This window comes from Hyla sarda, unplaced genomic scaffold (assembly GCF_029499605.1).
Source record: "Hyla sarda isolate aHylSar1 unplaced genomic scaffold, aHylSar1.hap1 scaffold_1000, whole genome shotgun sequence".
NCBI classification, from domain to species: Eukaryota; Metazoa; Chordata; class Amphibia; order Anura; family Hylidae; genus Hyla; species Hyla sarda.
In genome coordinates, this window is record NW_026607619.1 from 1 (window position 1) to 26,361 (window position 26,361).

At 46.5% G+C, this 26,361-nt stretch overlaps 9 non-coding genes and 4 pseudogenes across 9 annotated transcripts; all 13 read right to left on the reverse strand.

Moving 5' to 3' along the window:
- Positions 1–679: 679 nt before the first annotated feature.
- On the reverse strand, positions 680–870 carry LOC130298443 (U2 spliceosomal RNA). The gene has a single exon (XR_008849808.1). It is a non-coding gene; the product is annotated as a U2 spliceosomal RNA (small nuclear RNA).
- Positions 871–2,949: 2,079 nt separating this feature from the next.
- LOC130298455 (U2 spliceosomal RNA) lies at positions 2,950–3,140 on the reverse strand. Its single transcript, XR_008849816.1, has one exon. It is a non-coding gene; the product is annotated as a U2 spliceosomal RNA (small nuclear RNA).
- A 2,071-nt stretch (positions 3,141–5,211) lies between these two features.
- Positions 5,212–5,402, reverse strand: LOC130298464 (U2 spliceosomal RNA). Its single transcript, XR_008849822.1, has one exon. It is a non-coding gene; the product is annotated as a U2 spliceosomal RNA (small nuclear RNA).
- Positions 5,403–7,510: 2,108 nt separating this feature from the next.
- On the reverse strand, positions 7,511–7,701 carry LOC130298421 (U2 spliceosomal RNA). Its single transcript, XR_008849787.1, has one exon. It is a non-coding gene; the product is annotated as a U2 spliceosomal RNA (small nuclear RNA).
- Positions 7,702–9,786: 2,085 nt separating this feature from the next.
- On the reverse strand, positions 9,787–9,977 carry LOC130298422 (U2 spliceosomal RNA). Its single transcript, XR_008849788.1, has one exon. It is a non-coding gene; the product is annotated as a U2 spliceosomal RNA (small nuclear RNA).
- A 2,095-nt stretch (positions 9,978–12,072) lies between these two features.
- LOC130298445 (U2 spliceosomal RNA) lies at positions 12,073–12,262 on the reverse strand. The gene has a single exon (XR_008849810.1). It is a non-coding gene; the product is annotated as a U2 spliceosomal RNA (small nuclear RNA).
- Positions 12,263–14,357: 2,095 nt separating this feature from the next.
- Positions 14,358–14,548, reverse strand: LOC130298424 (U2 spliceosomal RNA). Its single transcript, XR_008849789.1, has one exon. It is a non-coding gene; the product is annotated as a U2 spliceosomal RNA (small nuclear RNA).
- Positions 14,549–16,642: 2,094 nt separating this feature from the next.
- Positions 16,643–16,833, reverse strand: LOC130298425 (U2 spliceosomal RNA). Its single transcript, XR_008849790.1, has one exon. It is a non-coding gene; the product is annotated as a U2 spliceosomal RNA (small nuclear RNA).
- A 2,093-nt stretch (positions 16,834–18,926) lies between these two features.
- On the reverse strand, positions 18,927–19,117 carry LOC130298426 (U2 spliceosomal RNA). Its single transcript, XR_008849791.1, has one exon. It is a non-coding gene; the product is annotated as a U2 spliceosomal RNA (small nuclear RNA).
- A 2,089-nt stretch (positions 19,118–21,206) lies between these two features.
- LOC130298454 (U2 spliceosomal RNA) lies at positions 21,207–21,386 on the reverse strand (annotated as a pseudogene).
- Positions 21,387–22,078: 692 nt separating this feature from the next.
- Positions 22,079–22,238, reverse strand: LOC130298462 (U2 spliceosomal RNA; annotated as a pseudogene).
- Positions 22,239–24,325: 2,087 nt separating this feature from the next.
- LOC130298453 (U2 spliceosomal RNA) lies at positions 24,326–24,506 on the reverse strand (annotated as a pseudogene).
- A 693-nt stretch (positions 24,507–25,199) lies between these two features.
- On the reverse strand, positions 25,200–25,359 carry LOC130298463 (U2 spliceosomal RNA; annotated as a pseudogene).
- Positions 25,360–26,361: the final 1,002 nt, after the last annotated feature.

Below are 26,361 nucleotides of genomic sequence, written 5' to 3' on the forward strand. Positions count from 1 at the left end.
ATGCATCAGGTAGGTGCACAATAGCATAGCCTAACCCTCTGTACTTTGGTCTATATTGATGCGGGACATAGACAGCCAGCTGATGACCAATCCATTAGTGCAATGGATGGCTGGAAGCATTTGTCTTTGCCTTTGCAATACCACAGAAGCAATGCATGGTCAATGTACAGCAATGACACACCTGTGTGAACAGCCAGGAGACCCCCCCCCCCCCCCATGTTATGTTACATAGTTACATAGTTAGTACGGTCGAAAAAAGACATATGTCCATCAAGTTCAACCAGGGAATTAAGGGGTAGGGGTGTGGCGCGATATTGGGGAAGGGATGAGATTTTATATTTCTTCATAAGCATTAATCTTATTTTGTCAATTAGGAACATTCAGCACCCACCCGCTATCAAGGCAGCTGCCTATCATGTCATGCCCTACCTGCACAGGTGTGCTGGCTACTCAAATGATCCAATTAAGGAGGCCATTTAGTCAGCAGCAGCAGAAGTCCTGTGCCTGGACGCTCCAACAGCGGCCAGACACAAGCAGAAGCAGAAGCAGCAGAAGCAGCAGCAGCACCACCTTTTGTTTTTTGGCTGCAGCAGCAGCAAGGCCCACAGGGCTGGCTAGCTGGCTAGCCAGCAAGCAGGTAGCAATGAAAGTAGGAATCTTTCTTTTTAACCCTGTAAGGGGGTGGTGCACTGTACCCGAAGATACTGCCATATCGGGTCAATGCATAGGGCGACGGAAGCAAGCTTCGAAATCGGCCCCCGTTCTCAAAAATCCATTTAATATATGGTCCCCAGATAGGGGACGTATCAGATATTAAACTGATAAGAACAGATACTACACTTGATCTTAGCCAAAAGGCCGAGAAGCGATAACCGTGAAAGGGGCGGGCCCAACAAGGTGCCCTTCATGGGCACTATCACTGCTTGCTGTCAGGGAGGCTGCCAGACAATTTTCCATGCACACTCTGGGCTGGGGGGCAGTCAACCACCAGTACACACAGCAGAACCTAAACCCATACCATTATTGCTAAGCAGCAAGACAGGGGCCCATTGCACTCCCACGGGGCCTTTTTAAATGCAATCCATAACCCGGATTTGCCAGGAACCCTTCTTACTCCTCCTACTTGCATGTGACACTGGGCTTAGGATCTGCATAGGAAACACACACACAAGCACACACCTACCTTTGTTGCCTGCAGATGCCTCCTTGGCTGTCCCCAAACGGTATCAAACCAACACCCACGGGAAGCTGTAAGCATAGAGGACATGCCTGCACCCCATTGGACTTACCTGTGTGGGTTAAACCCGGGTTATTTGACAACCTATGGCGGTGATGGTTCTGCTCAGGCAGAGCAGTGCTGATGCTCCTCATAAAGCTGTCGCTGCTGTGAAGGTTCTAGGTGACATCACAAATCCCTATGGTTACATACACAACAAAGCTGGGTTGTTGTTGTTTACACTCTGCAAGGCCTGTGGAAGTGAGTGACATCATAGCACTGTAGTTCTGAGGGTTCTAGATGGATGCAACAATCTCCTGTTGCTTCTATGAAGGCCATAATAGACGACATCACCAAACAGCTCCATAGTCACATACACAGCAAAGGAGAGATGTTGTTTACACCTAGTGATGTCAGTGGTATTGAGTGACATCACAGCACAGTGCTAAGGCTCCTGGGCCTGGACACAGCAGCGGCTGCAATATCTCAACGGAGAATACGTTTATATATATGTGTGTGTGTGCGCGTATATATATATATATATATATATATATATATATATTTCTCCGCCAAAATCACTTTTAAACCCATTTCCACCTTTTTTTCCCTTCTCTTCCTCTTACTTTTTTTTCACGTTTTTTTACGTTTTTCTCCTTTTCGCCTCTTTTCTGGGCGTATTATTCTTCTTTTTCTTCTTTTTTTTCGTCTAATGCATACCCCATCAGTGCAGCAATGCTTATTCAATACCGCCAGCAGATGGAGACACTGGGGGATAATTTTCTAAGGATTTATACTGATTTTTCCTGTCTGAATTTGTCGCACAGAAAGTTGCAGGCCAAATATGTGTGACATTTCTGCGACTTTAGCTTCTAGAGCATTTTTACAACATTATACATAGGTGCTGAATACATAAAAAGCGACTGTTCAGCGACAGACAAGTCGCATCGGCTGAAAGTAGGCCAGAATGTCAGTCCATGTTGGAGCAGGTTTAGATACAGTCTAAAGTATAGATCTCAAAGTCTGTGCACAGAATTTAGCAAGGGCCTCGCACCTTCTGATGCATCAGGTAGGTGCACAATAGCATAGCCTAACCCTCTGTACTTTGGTCTATATTGATGCGGGACATAGACAGCCAGCTGATGACCAATCCATTAGTGCAATGGATGGCTGGAAGCATTTGTCTTTGCCTTTGCAATACCACAGAAGCAATGCATGGTCAATGTACAGCAATGACACACCTGTGTGAACAGCCAGGAGACCCCCCCCCCCCATGTTATGTTACATAGTTACATAGTTAGTACGGTCGAAAAAAGACATATGTCCATCAAGTTCAACCAGGGAATTAAGGGGTAGGGGTGTGGCGCGATATTGGGGAAGGGATGAGATTTTATATTTCTTCATAAGCATTAATCTTATTTTGTCAATTAGGAACATTCAGCACCCACCCGCTATCAAGGCAGCTGCCTATCATGTCATGCCCTACCTGCACAGGTGTGCTGGCTACTCAAATGATCCAATTAAGGAGGCCATTTAGTCAGCAGCAGCAGAAGTCCTGTGCCTGGACGCTCCAACAGCGGCCAGACACAAGCAGAAGCAGAAGCAGCAGAAGCAGCAGCAGCACCACCTTTTGTTTTTTGGCTGCAGCAGCAGCAAGGCCCACAGGGCTGGCTAGCTGGCTAGCCAGCAAGCAGGTAGCAATGAAAGTAGGAATCTTTCTTTTTAACCCTGTAAGGGGGTGGTGCACTGTACCCGAAGATACTGCCATATCGGGTCAATGCATAGGGCGACGGAAGCAAGCTTCGAAATCGGCCCCCGTTCTCAAAAATCCATTTAATATATGGTCCCCAGATAGGGGACGTATCAGATATTAAACTGATAAGAACAGATACTACACTTGATCTTAGCCAAAAGGCCGAGAAGCGATAACCGTGAAAGGGGCGGGCCCAACAAGGTGCCCTTCATGGGCACTATCACTGCTTGCTGTCAGGGAGGCTGCCAGACAATTTTCCATGCACACTCTGGGCTGGGGGGCAGTCAACCACCAGTACACACAGCAGAACCTAAACCCATACCATTATTGCTAAGCAGCAAGACAGGGGCCCATTGCACTCCCACGGGGCCTTTTTAAATGCAATCCATAACCCGGATTTGCCAGGAACCCTTCTTACTCCTCCTACTTGCATGTGACACTGGGCTTAGGATCTGCATAGGAAACACACACACAAGCACACACGTACCTTTGTTGCCTGCAGATGCATCCTTGGCTGTCCCCAAACGGTATCAAACCAACACCCACGGGAAGCTGTAAGCATAGAGGACATGCCTGCACCCCATTGGACTTACCTGTGTGGGTTAAACCCGGGTTATTTGACAACCTATGGCGGTGATGGTTCTGCTCAGGCAGAGCAGTGCTGATGCTCCTCATAAAGCTGTCGCTGCTGTGAAGGTTCTAGGTGACATCACAAATCCCTATGGTTACATACACAACAAAGCTGGGTTGTTGTTGTTTACACTCTGCAAGGCCTGTGGAAGTGAGTGACATCATAGCACTGTAGTTCTGAGGGTTCTAGATGGATGCAACAATCTCCTGTTGCTTCTATGAAGGCCATAATAGACGACATCACCAAACAGCTCCATAGTCACATACACAGCAAAGGAGAGATGTTGTTTACACCTAGTGATGTCAGTGGTATTGAGTGACATCACAGCACAGTGCTAAGGCTCCTGGGCCTGGACACAGCAGCGGCTGCAATATCTCAACGGAGAATACGTTTATATATATGTGTGTGTGTGCGTGTATATATATATATATATATATATATATATATATTTCTCCGCCGAAATCACTTTTAAACCCATTTCCACCTTTTTTTCCCTTCTCTTCCTCTTACTTTTTTTTCACGTTTTTTTACGTTTTTCTCCTTTTCGCCTCTTTTCTGGGCGTATTATTCTTCTTTTTCTTCTTTTTTTTCGTCTAATGCATACCCCATCAGTGCAGCAATGCTTATTCAATACCGCCAGCAGATGGAGACACTGGGGGATAATTTTCTAAGAATTTATACTGATTTTTCCTGTCTGAATTTGTCGCACAGAAAGTTGCAGGCCAAATATGTGTGACATTTCTGCGACTTTAGCTTCTAGAGCATTTTTACAACATTATACATAGGTGCTGAATACATAAAAAGCGACTGTTCAGCGACAGACAAGTCGCATCGGCTGAAAGTAGGCCAGAATGTCAGTCCATGTTGGAGCAGGTTTAGATACAGTCTAAAGTATAGATCTCAAAGTCTGTGCACAGAATTTAGCAAGGGCCTCGCACCTTCTGATGCATCAGGTAGGTGCACAATAGCATAGCCTAACCCTCTGTACTTTGGTCTATATTGATGCGGGACATAGACAGCCAGCTGATGACCAATCCATTAGTGCAATGGATGGCTGGAAGCATTTGTCTTTGCCTTTGCAATACCACAGAAGCAATGCATGGTCAATGTACAGCAATGACACACCTGTGTGAACAGCCAGGAGACCCCCCCCCCCCATGTTATGTTACATAGTTACATAGTTAGTACGGTCGAAAAAAGACATATGTCCATCAAGTTCAACCAGGGAATTAAGGGGTAGGGGTGTGGCGCGATATTGGGGAAGGGATGAGATTTTATATTTCTTCATAAGCATTAATCTTATTTTGTCAATTAGGAACATTCAGCACCCACCCGCTATCAAGGCAGCTGCCTATCATGTCATGCCCTACCTGCACAGGTGTGCTGGCTACTCAAATGATCCAATTAAGGAGGCCATTTAGTCAGCAGCAGCAGAAGTCCTGTGCCTGGACGCTCCAACAGCGGCCAGACACAAGCAGAAGCAGCAGAAGCAGCAGCAGCACCACCTTTTGTTTTTTGGCTGCAGCAGCAGCAAGGCCCACAGGGCTGGCTAGCTGGCTAGCCAGCAAGCAGGTAGCAATGAAAGTAGGAATCTTTCTTTTTAACCCTGTAAGGGGGTGGTGCACTGTACCCGAAGATACTGCCATATCGGGTCAATGCATAGGGCGACGGAAGCAAGCTTCGAAATCGGCCCCCGTTCTCAAAAATCCATTTAATATATGGTCCCCAGATAGGGGACGTATCAGATATTAAACTGATAAGAACAGATACTACACTTGATCTTAGCCAAAAGGCCGAGAAGCGATAACCGTGAAAGGGGCGGGCCCAACAAGGTGCCCTTCATGGGCACTATCACTGCTTGCTGTCAGGGAGGCTGCCAGACAATTTTCCATGCACACTCTGGGCTGGGGGGCAGTCAACCACCAGTACACACAGCAGAACCTAAACCCATACCATTATTGCTAAGCAGCAAGACAGGGGCCCATTGCACTCCCACGGGGCCTTTTTAAATGCAATCCATAACCCGGATTTGCCAGGAACCCTTCTTACTCCTCCTACTTGCATGTGACACTGGGCTTAGGATCTGCATAGGAAACACACACACAAGCACACACCTACCTTTGTTGCCTGCAGATGCCTCCTTGGCTGTCCCCAAACGGTATCAAACCAACACCCACGGGAAGCTGTAAGCATAGAGGACATGCCTGCACCCCATTGGACTTACCTGTGTGGGTTAAACCCGGGTTATTTGACAACCTATGGCGGTGATGGTTCTGCTCAGGCAGAGCAGTGCTGATGCTCCTCATAAAGCTGTCGCTGCTGTGAAGGTTCTAGGTGACATCACAAATCCCTATGGTTACATACACAACAAAGCTGGGTTGTTGTTGTTTACACTCTGCAAGGCCTGTGGAAGTGAGTGACATCATAGCACTGTAGTTCTGAGGGTTCTAGATGGATGCAACAATCTCCTGTTGCTTCTATGAAGGCCATAATAGACGACATCACCAAACAGCTCCATAGTCACATACACAGCAAAGGAGAGATGTTGTTTACACCTAGTGATGTCAGTGGTATTGAGTGACATCACAGCACAGTGCTAAGGCTCCTGGGCCTGGACACAGCAGCGGCTGCAATATCTCAACGGAGAATACGTTTATATATATGTGTGTGTGTGCGCGTATATATATATATATATTTATATATATATATATATATATATATATATATATATATATATATATATATTTCTCCGCCGAAATCACTTTTAAACCCATTTCCACCTTTTTTTCCCTTCTCTTCCTCTTACTTTTTTTTCACGTTTTTTTACGTTTTTCTCCTTTTCGCCTCTTTTCTGGGCGTATTATTCTTCTTTTTCTTCTTTTTTTTCGTCTAATGCATACCCCATCAGTGCAGCAATGCTTATTCAATACCGCCAGCAGATGGAGACACTGGGGGATAATTTTCTAAGGATTTATACTGATTTTTCCTGTCTGAATTTGTCGCACAGAAAGTTGCAGGCCAAATATGTGTGACATTTCTGCGACTTTAGCTTCTAGAGCATTTTTACAACATTATACATAGGTGCTGAATACATAAAAAGCGACTGTTCAGCGACAGACAAGTCGCATCGGCTGAAAGTAGGCCAGAATGTCAGTCCATGTTGGAGCAGGTTTAGATACAGTCTAAAGTATAGATCTCAAAGTCTGTGCACAGAATTTAGCAAGGGCCTCGCACCTTCTGATGCATCAGGTAGGTGCACAATAGCATAGCCTAACCCTCTGTACTTTGGTCTATATTGATGCGGGACATAGACAGCCAGCTGATGACCAATCCATTAGTGCAATGGATGGCTGGAAGCATTTGTCTTTGCCTTTGCAATACCACAGAAGCAATGCATGGTCAATGTACAGCAATGACACACCTGTGTGAACAGCCAGGAGACCCCCCCCCCCCCCCATGTTATGTTACATAGTTACATAGTTAGTACGGTCGAAAAAAGACATATGTCCATCAAGTTCAACCAGGGAATTAAGGGGTAGGGGTGTGGCGCGATATTGGGGAAGGGATGAGATTTTATATTTCTTCATAAGCATTAATCTTATTTTGTCAATTAGGAACATTCAGCACCCACCCGCTATCAAGGCAGCTGCCTATCATGTCATGCCCTACCTGCACAGGTGTGCTGGCTACTCAAATGATCCAATTAAGGAGGCCATTTAGTCAGCAGCAGCAGAAGTCCTGTGCCTGGACGCTCCAACAGCGGCCAGACACAAGCAGAAGCAGCAGAAGCAGCAGCAGCACCACCTTTTGTTTTTTGGCTGCAGCAGCAGCAAGGCCCACAGGGCTGGCTAGCTGGCTAGCCAGCAAGCAGGTAGCAATGAAAGTAGGAATCTTTCTTTTTAACCCTGTAAGGGGGTGGTGCACTGTACCCGAAGATACTGCCATATCGGGTCAATGCATAGGGCGACGGAAGCAAGCTTCGAAATCGGCCCCCGTTCTCAAAAATCCATTTAATATATGGTCCCCAGATAGGGGACGTATCAGATATTAAACTGATAAGAACAGATACTACACTTGATCTTAGCCAAAAGGCCGAGAAGCGATAACCGTGAAAGGGGCGGGCCCAACAAGGTGCCCTTCATGGGCACTATCACTGCTTGCTGTCAGGGAGGCTGCCAGACAATTTTCCATGCACACTCTGGGCTGGGGGGCAGTCAACCACCAGTACACACAGCAGAACCTAAACCCATACCATTATTGCTAAGCAGCAAGACAGGGGCCCATTGCACTCCCACGGGGCCTTTTTAAATGCAATCCATAACCCGGATTTGCCAGGAACCCTTCTTACTCCTCCTACTTGCATGTGACACTGGGCTTAGGATCTGCATAGGAAACACACACACAAGCACACACCTACCTTTGTTGCCTGCAGATGCCTCCTTGGCTGTCCCCAAACGGTATCAAACCAACACCCACGGGAAGCTGTAAGCATAGAGGACATGCCTGCACCCCATTGGACTTACCTGTGTGGGTTAAACCCGGGTTATTTGACAACCTATGGCGGTGATGGTTCTGCTCAGGCAGAGCAGTGCTGATGCTCCTCATAAAGTTGTCGCTGCTGTGAAGGTTCTAGGTGACATCACAAATCCCTATGGTTACATACACAACAAAGCTGGGTTGTTGTTGTTTACACTCTGCAAGGCCTGTGGAAGTGAGTGACATCATAGCACTGTAGTTCTGAGGGTTCTAGATGGATGCAACAATCTCCTGTTGCTTCTATGAAGGCCATAATAGACGACATCACCAAACAGCTCCATAGTCACATACACAGCAAAGGAGAGATGTTGTTTACACCTAGTGATGTCAGTGGTATTGAGTGACATCACAGCACAGTGCTAAGGCTCCTGGGCCTGGACACAGCAGCGGCTGCAATATCTCAACGGAGAATACGTTTATATATATGTGTGTGTGTGCGCGTATATATATATATATATATATATATATATATATATATTTCTCCGCCGAAATCACTTTTAAACCCATTTCCACCTTTTTTTCCCTTCTCTTCCTCTTACTTTTTTTTCACGTTTTTTTACGTTTTTCTCCTTTTCGCCTCTTTTCTGGGCGTATTATTCTTCTTTTTCTTCTTTTTTTTCGTCTAATGCATACCCCATCAGTGCAGCAATGCTTATTCAATACCGCCAGCAGATGGAGACACTGGGGGATAATTTTCTAAGGATTTATACTGATTTTTCCTGTCTGAATTTGTCGCACAGAAAGTTGCAGGCCAAATATGTGTGACATTTCTGCGACTTTAGCTTCTAGAGCATTTTTACAACATTATACATAGGTGCTGAATACATAAAAAGCGACTGTTCAGCGACAGACAAGTCGCATCGGCTGAAAGTAGGCCAGAATGTCAGTCCATGTTGGAGCAGGTTTAGATACAGTCTAAAGTATAGATCTCAAAGTCTGTGCACAGAATTTAGCAAGGGCCTCGCACCTTCTGATGCATCAGGTAGGTGCACAGTAGCATAGCCTAACCCTCTGTACTTTGGTCTATATTGATGCGGGACATAGACAGCCAGCTGATGACCAATCCATTAGTGCAATGGATGGCTGGAAGCATTTGTCTTTGCCTTTGCAATACCACAGAAGCAATGCATGGTCAATGTACAGCAATGACACACCTGTGTGAACAGCCAGGAGACCCCCCCCCCCCATGTTATGTTACATAGTTACATAGTTAGTACGGTCGAAAAAAGACATATGTCCATCAAGTTCAACCAGGGAATTAAGGGGTAGGGGTGTGGCGCGATATTGGGGAAGGGATGAGATTTTATATTTCTTCATAAGCATTAATCTTATTTTGTCAATTAGGAACATTCAGCACCCACCCGCTATCAAGGCAGCTGCCTATCATGTCATGCCCTACCTGCACAGGTGTGCTGGCTACTCAAATGATCCAATTAAGGAGGCCATTTAGTCAGCAGCAGCAGAAGTCCTGTGCCTGGACGCTCCAACAGCGGCCAGACACAAGCAGAAGCAGAAGCAGCAGAAGCAGCAGCAGCACCACCTTTTGTTTTTTGGCTGCAGCAGCAGCAAGGCCCACAGGGCTGGCTGGCTAGCTGGCTAGCCAGCAAGCAGGTAGCAATGAAAGTAGGAATCTTTCTTTTTAACCCTGTAAGGGGGTGGTGCACTGTACCCGAAGATACTGCCATATCGGGTCAATGCATAGGGCGACGGAAGCAAGCTTCGAAATCGGCCCCCGTTCTCAAAAATCCATTTAATATATGGTCCCCAGATAGGGGACGTATCAGATATTAAACTGATAAGAACAGATACTACACTTGATCTTAGCCAAAAGGCCGAGAAGCGATAACCGTGAAAGGGGCGGGCCCAACAAGGTGCCCTTCATGGGCACTATCACTGCTTGCTGTCAGGGAGGCTGCCAGACAATTTTCCATGCACACTCTGGGCTGGGGGGCAGTCAACCACCAGTACACACAGCAGAACCTAAACCCATACCATTATTGCTAAGCAGCAAGACAGGGGCCCATTGCACTCCCACGGGGCCTTTTTAAATGCAATCCATAACCCGGATTTGCCAGGAACCCTTCTTACTCCTCCTACTTGCATGTGACACTGGGCTTAGGATCTGCATAGGAAACACACACACAAGCACACACCTACCTTTGTTGCCTGCAGATGCCTCCTTGGCTGTCCCCAAACGGTATCAAACCAACACCCACGGGAAGCTGTAAGCATAGAGGACATGCCTGCACCCCATTGGACTTACCTGTGTGGGTTAAACCCGGGTTATTTGACAACCTATGGCGGTGATGGTTCTGCTCAGGCAGAGCAGTGCTGATGCTCCTCATAAAGCTGTCGCTGCTGTGAAGGTTCTAGGTGACATCACAAATCCCTATGGTTACATACACAACAAAGCTGGGTTGTTGTTGTTTACACTCTGCAAGGCCTGTGGAAGTGAGTGACATCATAGCACTGTAGTTCTGAGGGTTCTAGATGGATGCAACAATCTCCTGTTGCTTCTATGAAGGCCATAATAGACGACATCACCAAACAGCTCCATAGTCACATACACAGCAAAGGAGAGATGTTGTTTACACCTAGTGATGTCAGTGGTATTGAGTGACATCACAGCACAGTGCTAAGGCTCCTGGGCCTGGACACAGCAGCGGCTGCAATATCTCAACGGAGAATACGTTTATATATATGTGTGTGTGTGCGCGTATATATATATATATATATATATATATATATATATATATATATATTTCTCCGCCGAAATCACTTTTAAACCCATTTCCACCTTTTTTTCCCTTCTCTTCCTCTTACTTTTTTTTCACGTTTTTTTACGTTTTTCTCCTTTTCGCCTCTTTTCTGGGCGTATTATTCTTCTTTTTCTTCTTTTTTTTCGTCTAATGCATACCCCATCAGTGCAGCAATGCTTATTCAATACCGCCAGCAGATGGAGACACTGGGGGATAATTTTCTAAGGATTTATACTGATTTTTCCTGTCTGAATTTGTCGCACAGAAAGTTGCAGGCCAAATATGTGTGACATTTCTGCGACTTTAGCTTCTAGAGCATTTTTACAACATTATACATAGGTGCTGAATACATAAAAAGCGACTGTTCAGCGACAGACAAGTCGCATCGGCTGAAAGTAGGCCAGAATGTCAGTCCATGTTGGAGCAGGTTTAGATACAGTCTAAAGTATAGATCTCAAAGTCTGTGCACAGAATTTAGCAAGGGCCTCGCACCTTCTGATGCATCAGGTAGGTGCACAATAGCATAGCCTAACCCTCTGTACTTTGGTCTATATTGATGCGGGACATAGACAGCCAGCTGATGACCAATCCATTAGTGCAATGGATGGCTGGAAGCATTTGTCTTTGCCTTTGCAATACCACAGAAGCAATGCATGGTCAATGTACAGCAATGACACACCTGTGTGAACAGCCAGGAGACCCCCCCCCCCCCCCCCCATGTTATGTTACATAGTTACATAGTTAGTACGGTCGAAAAAAGACATATGTCCATCAAGTTCAACCAGGGAATTAAGGGGTAGGGGTGTGGCGCGATATTGGGGAAGGGATGAGATTTTATATTTCTTCATAAGCATTAATCTTATTTTGTCAATTAGGAACATTCAGCACCCACCCGCTATCAAGGCAGCTGCCTATCATGTCATGCCCTACCTGCACAGGTGTGCTGGCTACTCAAATGATCCAATTAAGGAGGCCATTTAGTCAGCAGCAGCAGAAGTCCTGTGCCTGGACGCTCCAACAGCGGCCAGACACAAGCAGAAGCAGAAGCAGCAGAAGCAGCAGCAGCACCACCTTTTGTTTTTTGGCTGCAGCAGCAGCAAGGCCCACAGGGCTGGCTAGCTGGCTAGCCAGCAAGCAGGTAGCAATGAAAGTAGGAATCTTTCTTTTTAACCCTGTAAGGGGGTGGTGCACTGTACCCGAAGATACTGCCATATCGGGTCAATGCATAGGGCGACGGAAGCAAGCTTCGAAATCGGCCCCGTTCTCAAAAATCCATTTAATATATGGTCCCCAGATAGGGGACGTATCAGATATTAAACTGATAAGAACAGATACTACACTTGATCTTAGCCAAAAGGCCGAGAAGCGATAACCGTGAAAGGGGCGGGCCCAACAAGGTGCCCTTCATGGGCACTATCACTGCTTGCTGTCAGGGAGGCTGCCAGACAATTTTCCATGCACACTCTGGGCTGGGGGGCAGTCAACCACCAGTACACACAGCAGAACCTAAACCCATACCATTATTGCTAAGCAGCAAGACAGGGGCCCATTGCACTCCCACGGGGCCTTTTTAAATGCAATCCATAACCCGGATTTGCCAGGAACCCTTCTTACTCCTCCTACTTGCATGTGACACTGGGCTTAGGATCTGCATAGGAAACACACACACAAGCACACACCTACCTTTGTTGCCTGCAGATGCCTCCTTGGCTGTCCCCAAACGGTATCAAACCAACACCCACGGGAAGCTGTAAGCATAGAGGACATGCCTGCACCCCATTGGACTTACCTGTGTGGGTTAAACCCGGGTTATTTGACAACCTATGGCGGTGATGGTTCTGCTCAGGCAGAGCAGTGCTGATGCTCCTCATAAAGCTGTCGCTGCTGTGAAGGTTCTAGGTGACATCACAAATCCCTATGGTTACATACACAACAAAGCTGGGTTGTTGTTGTTTACACTCTGCAAGGCCTGTGGAAGTGAGTGACATCATAGCACTGTAGTTCTGAGGGTTCTAGATGGATGCAACAATCTCCTGTTGCTTCTATGAAGGCCATAATAGACGACATCACCAAACAGCTCCATAGTCACATACACAGCAAAGGAGAGATGTTGTTTACACCTAGTGATGTCAGTGGTATTGAGTGACATCACAGCACAGTGCTAAGGCTCCTGGGCCTGGACACAGCAGCGGCTGCAATATCTCAACGGAGAATACGTTTATATATATGTGTGTGTGTGCGCGTATATATATATATATATATATATATATATATATATATATATATATATTTCTCCGCCGAAATCACTTTTAAACCCATTTCCACCTTTTTTTCCCTTCTCTTCCTCTTACTTTTTTTTCACGTTTTTTTACGTTTTTCTCCTTTTCGCCTCTTTTCTGGGCGTATTATTCTTCTTTTTCTTCTTTTTTTTCGTCTAATGCATACCCCATCAGTGCAGCAATGCTTATTCAATACCGCCAGCAGATGGAGACACTGGGGGATAATTTTCTAAGGATTTATACTGATTTTTCCTGTCTGAATTTGTCGCACAGAAAGTTGCAGGCCAAATATGTGTGACATTTCTGCGACTTTAGCTTCTAGAGCATTTTTACAACATTATACATAGGTGCTGAATACATAAAAAGCGACTGTTCAGCGACAGACAAGTCGCATCGGCTGAAAGTAGGCCAGAATGTCAGTCCATGTTGGAGCAGGTTTAGATACAGTCTAAAGTATAGATCTCAAAGTCTGTGCACAGAATTTAGCAAGGGCCTCGCACCTTCTGATGCATCAGGTAGGTGCACAATAGCATAGCCTAACCCTCTGTACTTTGGTCTATATTGATGCGGGACATAGACAGCCAGCTGATGACCAATCCATTAGTGCAATGGATGGCTGGAAGCATTTGTCTTTGCCTTTGCAATACCACAGAAGCAATGCATGGTCAATGTACAGCAATGACACACCTGTGTGAACAGCCAGGAGACCCCCCCCCCCCCCCCATGTTATGTTACATAGTTACATAGTTAGTACGGTCGAAAAAAGACATATGTCCATCAAGTTCAACCAGGGAATTAAGGGGTAGGGGTGTGGCGCGATATTGGGGAAGGGATGAGATTTTATATTTCTTCATAAGCATTAATCTTATTTTGTCAATTAGGAACATTCAGCACCCACCCGCTATCAAGGCAGCTGCCTATCATGTCATGCCCTACCTGCACAGGTGTGCTGGCTACTCAAATGATCCAATTAAGGAGGCCATTTAGTCAGCAGCAGCAGAAGTCCTGTGCCTGGACGCTCCAACAGCGGCCAGACACAAGCAGAAGCAGAAGCAGCAGAAGCAGCAGCAGCACCACCTTTTGTTTTTTGGCTGCAGCAGCAGCAAGGCCCACAGGGCTGGCTAGCTGGCTAGCCAGCAAGCAGGTAGCAATGAAAGTAGGAATCTTTCTTTTTAACCCTGTAAGGGGGTGGTGCACTGTACCCGAAGATACTGCCATATCGGGTCAATGCATAGGGCGACGGAAGCAAGCTTCGAAATCGGCCCCCGTTCTCAAAAATCCATTTAATATATGGTCCCCAGATAGGGGACGTATCAGATATTAAACTGATAAGAACAGATACTACACTTGATCTTAGCCAAAAGGCCGAGAAGCGATAACCGTGAAAGGGGCGGGCCCAACAAGGTGCCCTTCATGGGCACTATCACTGCTTGCTGTCAGGGAGGCTGCCAGACAATTTTCCATGCACACTCTGGGCTGGGGGGCAGTCAACCACCAGTACACACAGCAGAACCTAAACCCATACCATTATTGCTAAGCAGCAAGACAGGGGCCCATTGCACTCCCACGGGGCCTTTTTAAATGCAATCCATAACCCGGATTTGCCAGGAACCCTTCTTACTCCTCCTACTTGCATGTGACACTGGGCTTAGGATCTGCATAGGAAACACACACACAAGCACACACCTACCTTTGTTGCCTGCAGATGCCTCCTTGGCTGTCCCCAAACGGTATCAAACCAACACCCACGGGAAGCTGTAAGCATAGAGGACATGCCTGCACCCCATTGGACTTACCTGTGTGGGTTAAACCCGGGTTATTTGACAACCTATGGCGGTGATGGTTCTGCTCAGGCAGAGCAGTGCTGATGCTCCTCATAAAGCTGTCGCTGCTGTGAAGGTTCTAGGTGACATCACAAATCCCTATGGTTACATACACAACAAAGCTGGGTTGTTGTTGTTTACACTCTGCAAGGCCTGTGGAAGTGAGTGACATCATAGCACTGTAGTTCTGAGGGTTCTAGATGGATGCAACAATCTCCTGTTGCTTCTATGAAGGCCATAATAGACGACATCACCAAACAGCTCCATAGTCACATACACAGCAAAGGAGAGATGTTGTTTACACCTAGTGATGTCAGTGGTATTGAGTGACATCACAGCACAGTGCTAAGGCTCCTGGGCCTGGACACAGCAGCGGCTGCAATATCTCAACGGAGAATACGTTTATATATATGTGTGTGTGTGCACGTATATATATATATATATATATATATATATATATATATATATATATATTTCTCCGCCGAAATCACTTTTAAACCCATTTCCACCTTTTTTTCCCTTCTCTTCCTCTTACTTTTTTTTCACGTTTTTTTACGTTTTTCTCCTTTTCGCCTCTTTTCTGGGCGTATTATTCTTCTTTTTCTTCTTTTTTTTCGTCTAATGCATACCCCATCAGTGCAGCAATGCTTATTCAATACCGCCAGCAGATGGAGACACTGGGGGATAATTTTCTAAGGATTTATACTGATTTTTCCTGTCTGAATTTGTCGCACAGAAAGTTGCAGGCCAAATATGTGTGACATTTCTGCGACTTTAGCTTCTAGAGCATTTTTACAACATTATACATAGGTGCTGAATACATAAAAAGCGACTGTTCAGCGACAGACAAGTCGCATCGGCTGAAAGTAGGCCAGAATGTCAGTCCATGTTGGAGCAGGTTTAGATACAGTCTAAAGTATAGATCTCAAAGTCTGTGCACAGAATTTAGCAAGGGCCTCGCACCTTCTGATGCATCAGGTAGGTGCACAATAGCATAGCCTAACCCTCTGTACTTTGGTCTATATTGATGCGGGACATAGACAGCCAGCTGATGACCAATCCATTAGTGCAATGGATGGCTGGAAGCATTTGTCTTTGCCTTTGCAATGCCACAGAAGCAATGCATGGTCAATGTACAGCAATGACACACCTGTGTGAACAGCCAGGAGACCCCCCCCCCCCCCCATGTTATGTTACATAGTTACATAGTTAGTACGGTCGAAAAAAGACATATGTCCATCAAGTTCAACCAGGGAATTAAGGGGTAGGGGTGTGGCGCGATATTGGGGAAGGGATGAGATTTTATATTTCTTCATAAGCATTAATCTTATTTTGTCAATTAGGAACATTCAGCACCCACCCGCTATCAAGGCAGCTGCCTATCATGTCATGCCCTACCTGCACAGGTGTGCTGGCTACTCAAATGATCCAATTAAGGAGGCCATTTAGTCAGCAGCAGCAGAAGTCCTGTGCCTGGACGCTCCAACAGCGGCCAGACACAAGCAGAAGCAGAAGCAGCAGAAGCAGCAGCAGCACCACCTTTTGTTTATTGGCTGCAGCAGCAGCAAGGCCCACAGGGCTGGCTAGCTGGCTAGCCAGCAAGCAGGTAGCAATGAAAGTAGGAATCTTTCTTTTTAACCCTGTAAGGGGGTGGTGCACTGTACCCGAAGATACTGCCATATCGGGTCAATGCATAGGGCGACGGAAGCAAGCTTCGAAATCGGCCCCCGTTCTCAAAAATCCATTTAATATATGGTCCCCAGATAGGGGACGTATCAGATATTAAACTGATAAGAACAGATACTACACTTGATCTTAGCCAAAAGGCCGAGAAGCGATAACCGTGAAAGGGGCGGGCCCAACAAGGTGCCCTTCATGGGCACTATCACTGCTTGCTGTCAGGGAGGCTGCCAGACAATTTTCCATGCACACTCTGGGCTGGGGGGCAGTCAACCACCAGTACACACAGCAGAACCTAAACCCATACCATTATTGCTAAGCAGCAAGACAGGGGCCCATTGCACTCCCACGGGGCCTTTTTAAATGCAATCCATAACCCGGATTTGCCAGGAACCCTTCTTACTCCTCCTACTTGCATGTGACACTGGGCTTAGGATCTGCATAGGAAACACACACACAAGCACACACCTACCTTTGTTGCCTGCAGATGCCTCCTTGGCTGTCCCCAAACGGTATCAAACCAACACCCACGGGAAGCTGTAAGCATAGAGGACATGCCTGCACCCCATTGGACTTACCTGTGTGGGTTAAACCCGGGTTATTTGACAACCTATGGCGGTGATGGTTCTGCTCAGGCAGAGCAGTGCTGATGCTCCTCATAAAGCTGTCGCTGCTGTGAAGGTTCTAGGTGACATCACAAATCCCTATGGTTACATACACAACAAAGCTGGGTTGTTGTTGTTTACACTCTGCAAGGCCTGTGGAAGTGAGTGACATCATAGCACTGTAGTTCTGAGGGTTCTAGATGGATGCAACAATCTCCTGTTGCTTCTATGAAGGCCATAATAGACGACATCACCAAACAGCTCCATAGTCACATACACAGCAAAGGAGAGATGTTGTTTACACCTAGTGATGTCAGTGGTATTGAGTGACATCACAGCACAGTGCTAAGGCTCCTGGGCCTGGACACAGCAGCGGCTGCAATATCTCAACGGAGAATACGTTTATATATATGTGTGTGTGTGCACGTATATATATATATATATATATATATATATATATATATATATATATATATATATTTCTCCGCCGAAATCACTTTTAAACCCATTTCCACCTTTTTTTCCCTTCTCTTCCTCTTACTTTTTTTTCACGTTTTTTTACGTTTTTCTCCTTTTCGCCTCTTTTCTGGGCGTATTATTCTTCTTTTTCTTCTTTTTTTTCGTCTAATGCATACCCCATCAGTGCAGCAATGCTTATTCAATACCGCCAGCAGATGGAGACACTGGGGGATAATTTTCTAAGGATTTATACTGATTTTTCCTGTCTGAATTTGTCGCACAGAAAGTTGCAGGCCAAATATGTGTGACATTTCTGCGACTTTAGCTTCTAGAGCATTTTTACAACATTATACATAGGTGCTGAATACATAAAAAGCGACTGTTCAGCGACAGACAAGTCGCATCGGCTGAAAGTAGGCCAGAATGTCAGTCCATGTTGGAGCAGGTTTAGATACAGTCTAAAGTATAGATCTCAAAGTCTGTGCACAGAATTTAGCAAGGGCCTCGCACCTTCTGATGCATCAGGTAGGTGCACAATAGCATAGCCTAACCCTCTGTACTTTGGTCTATATTGATGCGGGACATAGACAGCCAGCTGATGACCAATCCATTAGTGCAATGGATGGCTGGAAGCATTTGTCTTTGCCTTTGCAATACCACAGAAGCAATGCATGGTCAATGTACAGCAATGACACACCTGTGTGAACAGCCAGTAGACCCCCCCCATGTTATGTTACATAGTTACATAGTTAGTACGGTCGAAAAAAGACATATGTCCATCAAGTTCAACCAGGGAATTAAGGGGTAGAGGTGTGGCGCGATATTGGGGAAGGGATGAGATTTTATATTTCTTCATAAGCATTAATCTTATTTTGTCAATTAGGAACATTCAGCACCCACCCGCTATCAAGGCAGCTGCCTATCATGTCATGCCCTACCTGCACAGGTGTGCTGGCTACTCAAATGATCCAATTAAGGAGGCCATTTAGTCGGCAGCAGCAGAAGTCCTGTGCCTGGACGCTCCAACAGCGGCCAGACACAAGCAGAAGCAGAAGCAGCAGAAGCAGCAGCAGCACCACCTTTTGTTTTTTGGCTGCAGCAGCAGCAAGGCCCACAGGGCTGGCTAGCTGGCTAGCCAGCAAGCAGGTAGCAATGAAAGTAGGAATCTTTCTTTTTAACCCTGTAAGGGGGTGGTGCACTGTACCCGAAGATACTGCCATATCGGGTCAATGCATAGGGCGACGGAAGCAAGCTTCGAAATCGGCCCCCGTTCTCAAAAATCCATTTAATATATGGTCCCCAGATAGGGGACGTATCAGATATTAAACTGATAAGAACAGATACTACACTTGATCTTAGCCAAAAGGCCGAGAAGCGATAACCGTGAAAGGGGCGGGCCCAACAAGGTGCCCTTCATGGGCACTATCACTGCTTGCTGTCAGGGAGGCTGCCAGACAATTTTCCATGCACACTCTGGGCTGGGGGGCAGTCAACCACCAGTACACACAGCAGAACCTAAACCCATACCATTATTGCTAAGCAGCAAGACAGGGGCCCATTGCACTCCCACGGGGCCTTTTTAAATGCAATCCATAACCCGGATTTGCCAGGAACCCTTCTTACTCCTCCTACTTGCATGTGACACTGGGCTTAGGATCTGCATAGGAAACACACACACAAGCACACACCTACCTTTGTTGCCTGCAGATGCCTCCTTGGCTGTCCCCAAACGGTATCAAACCAACACCCACGGGAAGCTGTAAGCATAGAGGACATGCCTGCACCCCATTGGACTTACCTGTGTGGGTTAAACCCGGGTTATTTGACAACCTATGGCGGTGATGGTTCTGCTCAGGCAGAGCAGTGCTGATGCTCCTCATAAAGCTGTCGCTGCTGTGAAGGTTCTAGGTGACATCACAAATCCCTATGGTTACATACACAACAAAGCTGGGTTGTTGTTGTTTACACTCTGCAAGGCTTGTGGAAGTGAGTGACATCATAGCACTGTAGTTCTGAGGGTTCTAGATGGATGCAACAATCTCCTGTTGCTTCTATGAAGGCCATAATAGACGACATCACCAAACAGCTCCATAGTCACATACACAGCAAAGGAGAGATGTTGTTTACACCTAGTGATGTCAGTGGTATTGAGTGACATCACAGCACAGTGCTAAGGCTCCTGGGCCTGGACACAGCAGCGGCTGCAATATCTCAACGGAGAATACGTTTATATATATGTGTGTGTGTGCGCGTATATATATATATATATATATATATATATATATATATATATATATTTCTCCGCCGAAATCACTTTTAAACCCATTTCCACCTTTTTTTCCCTTCTCTTCCTCTTACTTTTTTTTCACGTTTTTTTACGTTTTTCTCCTTTTCGCCTCTTTTCTGGGCGTATTATTCTTCTTTTTCTTCTTTTTTTTCGTCTAATGCATACCCCATCAGTGCAGCAATGCTTATTCAATACCGCCAGCAGATGGAGACACTGGGGGATAATTTTCTAAGGATTTATACTGATTTTTCCTGTCTGAATTTGTCGCACAGAAAGTTGCAGGCCAAATATGTGTGACATTTCTGCGACTTTAGCTTCTAGAGCATTTTTACAACATTATACATAGGTGCTGAATACATAAAAAGCGACTGTTCAGCGACAGACAAGTCGCATCGGCTGAAAGTAGGCCAGAATGTCAGTCCATGTTGGAGCAGGTTTAGATACAGTCTAAAGTATAGATCTCAAAGTCTGTGCACAGAATTTAGCAAGGGCCTCGCACCTTCTGATGCATCAGGTAGGTGCACAATAGCATAGCCTAACCCTCTGTACTTTGGTCTATATTGATGCGGGACATAGACAGCCAGCTGATGACCAATCCATTAGTGCAATGGATGGCTGGAAGCATTTGTCTTTGCCTTTGCAATACCACAGAAGCAATGCATGGTCAATGTACAGCAATGACACACCTGTGTGAACAGCCAGGAGACCCCCCCCCCCCATGTTATGTTACATAGTTACATAGTTAGTACGGTCGAAAAAAGACATATGTCCATCAAGTTCAACCAGGGAATTAAGGGGTAGGGGTGTGGCGCGATATTGGGGAAGGGATGAGATTTTATATTTCTTCATAAGCATTAATCTTATTTTGTCAATTAGGAACATTCAGCACCCACCCGCTATCAAGGCAGCTGCCTATCATGTCATGCCCTACCTGCACAGGTGTGCTGGCTACTCAAATGATCCAATTAAGGAGGCCATTTAGTCAGCAGCAGCAGAAGTCCTGTGCCTGGACGCTCCAACAGCGGCCAGACACAAGCAGAAGCAGAAGCAGCAGAAGCAGCAGCAGCACCACCTTTTGTTTTTTGGCTGCAGCAGCAGCAAGGCCCACAGGGCTGGCTAGCTGGCTAGCCAGCAAGCAGGTAGCAATGAAAGTAGGAATCTTTCTTTTTAACCCTGTAAGGGGGTGGTGCACTGTACCCGAAGATACTGCCATATCGGGTCAATGCATAGGGCGACGGAAGCAAGCTTCGAAATCGGCCCCCGTTCTCAAAAATCCATTTAATATATGGTCCCCAGATAGGGGACGTATCAGATATTAAACTGATAAGAACAGATTTTTTTTTTTTTTATCTAAAGCCGAGGAACGTGCTTTCGATTCACCCAAAGTGCAAGAAAAAGTGCAAACGTGTTACACTAAAAAAACGTGCACAAAGGATGCGGTCTATCGCAAGCCCTTCTCCGATAGGAGAGAGGCCCCCCAACAAACCTTACCCTTCGCCTCCGGACCAAAAGGTACCTGCGAGGTTCCAGGTTCGATGTCCCTTTTCGCCGAAGCTACTAGGGGACCACAAATGCTCCCGGCATCCCCCTTGGCGTTAGCCAAGGTATCTGCCCGCAGAGCCGATTACGGTAGGTACCCTGCGAAGCAGGAGTACCCGGGGTGTTTGCAGGGAGGTGCGGAACCTAATGGCCACACACACCTCCCCTAGACCGCCAGGAGGGACACCCAGAAGGGCTACCGCATCCTGACAAATCCTGTGAACACACAACACGCAAAAAGTGACACAGTGAGACAAAAAATAAATAAATAAGTGAATGTGTGCAGATATACTGCCCGGACATCCGGCCGGATCTATAAAAATTTCTCTGATCCTAGCCAGAAGGCCGGGAATCAAGAGGTGAGTGCCACAAGGTGAAGAGATTATGGTGCCCGTGCTTCAACTCAGTGAGCCTATTCTCCCAGTGAGTTTCGGCACCTCGGGGTCACCACTCCCCGAGGCACAAAAGTACCTCGGCTCTAGACCCTCTCAGCCTCATGGCGAGACCCGGAGGGAACAGGTCACATCGGGGCAGCCGTCGAGCTGATTCCTCAGAACCAGCCCCGGAAAGCCCTGGTACACCTGCATCCTCCATGCAGCACCCATCCCCACCAGCATGAAAACTGATAAGAACAGATACTACACTTGATCTTAGCCAAAAGGCCGAGAAGCGATAACCGTGAAAGGGGCGGGCCCAACAAGGTGCCCTTCATGGGCACTATCACTGCTTGCTGTCAGGGAGGCTGCCAGACAATTTTCCATGCACACTCTGGGCTGGGGGGCAGTCAACCACCAGTACACACAGCAGAACCTAAACCCATACCATTATTGCTAAGCAGCAAGACAGGGGCCCATTGCACTCCCACGGGGCCTTTTTAAATGCAATCCATAACCCGGATTTGCCAGGAACCCTTCTTACTCCTCCTACTTGCATGTGACACTGGGCTTAGGATCTGCATAGGAAACACACACACAAGCACACACCTACCTTTGTTGCCTGCAGATGCCTCCTTGGCTGTCCCCAAACGGTATCAAACCAACACCCACGGGAAGCTGTAAGCATAGAGGACATGCCTGCACCCCATTGGACTTACCTGTGTGGGTTAAACCCGGGTTATTTGACAACCTATGGCGGTGATGGTTCTGCTCAGGCAGAGCAGTGCTGATGCTCCTCATAAAGCTGTCGCTGCTGTGAAGGTTCTAGGTGACATCACAAATCCCTATGGTTACATACACAACAAAGCTGGGTTGTTGTTGTTTACACTCTGCAAGGCCTGTGGAAGTGAGTGACATCATAGCACTGTAGTTCTGAGGGTTCTAGATGGATGCAACAATCTCCTGTTGCTTCTATGAAGGCCATAATAGACAACATCACCAAACAGCTCCATAGTCACATACACAGCAAAGGAGAGATGTTGTTTACACCTAGTGATGTCAGTGGTATTGAGTGACATCACAGCACAGTGCTAAGGCTCCTGGGCCTGGACACAGCAGCGGCTGCAATATCTCAACGGAGAATACGTTTATATATATGTGTGTGTGTGCGCGTATATATATATATATATATATATATATATATATATATATATATATATATTTCTCCGCCGAAATCACTTTTAAACCCATTTCCACCTTTTTTTCCCTTCTCTTCCTCTTACTTTTTTTTCACGTTTTTTTACGTTTTTCTCCTTTTCGCCTCTTTTCTGGGCGTATTATTCTTCTTTTTCTTCTTTTTTTTCGTCTAATGCATACCCCATCAGTGCAGCAATGCTTATTCAATACCGCCAGCAGATGGAGACACTGGGGGATAATTTTCTAAGGATTTATACTGATTTTTCCTGTCTGAATTTGTCGCACAGAAAGTTGCAGGCCAAATATGTGTGACATTTCTGCGACTTTAGCTTCTAGAGCATTTTTACAACATTATACATAGGTGCTGAATACATAAAAAGCGACTGTTCAGCGACAGACAAGTCGCATCGGCTGAAAGTAGGCCAGAATGTCAGTCCATGTTGGAGCAGGTTTAGATACAGTCTAAAGTATAGATCTCAAAGTCTGTGCACAGAATTTAGCAAGGGCCTCGCACCTTCTGATGCATCAGGTAGGTGCACAATAGCATAGCCTAACCCTCTGTACTTTGGTCTATATTGATGCGGGACATAGACAGCCAGCTGATGACCAATCCATTAGTGCAATGGATGGCTGGAAGCATTTGTCTTTGCCTTTGCAATACCACAGAAGCAATGCATGGTCAATGTACAGCAATGACACACCTGTGTGAACAGCCAGGAGACCCCCCCCCCCCCCCATGTTATGTTACATAGTTACATAGTTAGTACGGTCGAAAAAAGACATATGTCCATCAAGTTCAACCAGGGAATTAAGGGGTAGGGGTGTGGCGCGATATTGGGGAAGGGATGAGATTTTATATTTCTTCATAAGCATTAATCTTATTTTGTCAATTAGGAACATTCAGCACCCACCCGCTATCAAGGCAGCTGCCTATCATGTCATGCCCTACCTGCACAGGTGTGCTGGCTACTCAAATGATCCAATTAAGGAGGCCATTTAGTCAGCAGCAGCAGAAGTCCTGTGCCTGGACGCTCCAACAGCGGCCAGACACAAGCAGAAGCAGAAGCAGCAGCAGCACCACCTTTTGTTTTTTGGCTGCAGCAGCAGCAAGGCCCACAGGGCTGGCTAGCTGGCTAGCCAGCAAGCAGGTAGCAATGAAAGTAGGAATCTTTCTTTTTAACCCTGTAAGGGGGTGGTGCACTGTACCCGAAGATACTGCCATATCGGGTCAATGCATAGGGCGACGGAAGCAAGCTTCGAAATCGGCCCCCGTTCTCAAAAATCCATTTAATATATGGTCCCCAGATAGGGGACGTATCAGATATTAAACTGATAAGAACAGATTTTTTTTTTTTTTTATCTAAAGCCGAGGAACGTGCTTTCGATTCACCCAAAGTGCAAGAAAAAGTGCAAACGTGTTACACTAAAAAAACGTGCACAAAGGATGCGGTCTATCGCAAGCCCTTCTCCGATAGGAGAGAGGCCCCCCAACAAACCTTACCCTTCGCCTCCGGACCAAAAGGTACCTGCGAGGTTCCAGGTTCGATGTCCCTTTTCGCCGAAGCTACTAGGGGACCACAAATGCTCCCGGCATCCCCCTTGGCGTTGGCCAAGGTATCTGCCCGCAGAGCCGATTACGGTAGGTACCCTGCCAAAGCAGGAGTACCCGGGGTGTTTGCAGGGAGGTGCGGAACCTAATGGCCACACACACCTCCCCTAGACCGCCAGGAGGGACACCCAGAAGGGCTACCGCATCCTGACAAATCCTGTGAACACACAACACGCAAAAAGTGACACAGTGAGACAAAAAAGAAATAAATAAGTGAATGTGTGCAGATATACTGCCCGGACATCCGGCCGGATCTATAAAAATTTCTCTGATCCTAGCCAGAAGGCCGGGAATCAAGAGGTGAGTGCCACAAGGTGAAGAGATTATGGTGCCCGTGCTTCAACTCAGTGAGTCTATTCTCCCAGTGAGTTTCGGCACCTCGGGGTCACCACTCCCCGAGGCACAAAAGTACCTCGGCTCTAGACCCTCTCAGCCTCATGGCGAGACCCGGAGGGAACAGGTCACATCGGGGCAGCCGTCGAGCTGATTCCTCAGAACCAGCCCCGGAAAGCCCTGGTACACCTGCATCCTCCATGCAGCACCCATCCCCACCAGCATGAAAACTGATAAGAACAGATACTACACTTGATCTTAGCCAAAAGGCCGAGAAGCGATAACCGTGAAAGGGGCGGGCCCAACAAGGTGCCCTTCATGGGCACTATCACTGCTTGCTGTCAGGGAGGGTGCCAGACAATTTTCCATGCACACTCTGGGCTGGGGGGCAGTCAACCACCAGTACACACAGCAGAACCTAAACCCATACCATTATTGCTAAGCAGCAAGACAGGGGCCCATTGCACTCCCACGGGGCCTTTTTAAATGCAATCCATAACCCGGATTTGCCAGGAACCCTTCTTACTCCTCCTACTTGCATGTGACACTGGGCTTAGGATCTGCATAGGAAACACACACACAAGCACACACCTACCTTTGTTGCCTGCAGATGCCTCCTTGGCTGTCCCCAAACGGTATCAAACCAACACCCACGGGAAGCTGTAAGCATAGAGGACATGCCTGCACCCCATTGGACTTACCTGTGTGGGTTAAACCCGGGTTATTTGACAACCTATGGCGGTGATGGTTCTGCTCAGGCAGAGCAGTGCTGATGCTCCTCATAAAGCTGTCGCTGCTGTGAAGGTTCTAGGTGACATCACAAATCCCTATGGTTACATACACAACAAAGCTGGGTTGTTGTTGTTTACACTCTGCAAGGCCTGTGGAAGTGAGTGACATCATAGCACTGTAGTTCTGAGGGTTCTAGATGGATGCAACAATCTCCTGTTGCTTCTATGAAGGCCATAATAGACGACATCACCAAACAGCTCCATAGTCACATACACAGCAAAGGAGAGATGTTGTTTACACCTAGTGATGTCAGTGGTATTGAGTGACATCACAGCACAGTGCTAAGGCTCCTGGGCCTGGACACAGCAGCGGCTGCAATATCTCAACGGAGAATACGTTTATATATATGTGTGTGTGTGCGCGTATATATATATATATATATATATATATATATATATATATATATTTCTCCGCCGAAATCACTTTTAAACCCATTTCCACCTTTTTTTCCCTTCTCTTCCTCTTACTTTTTTTTCACGTTTTTTTACGTTT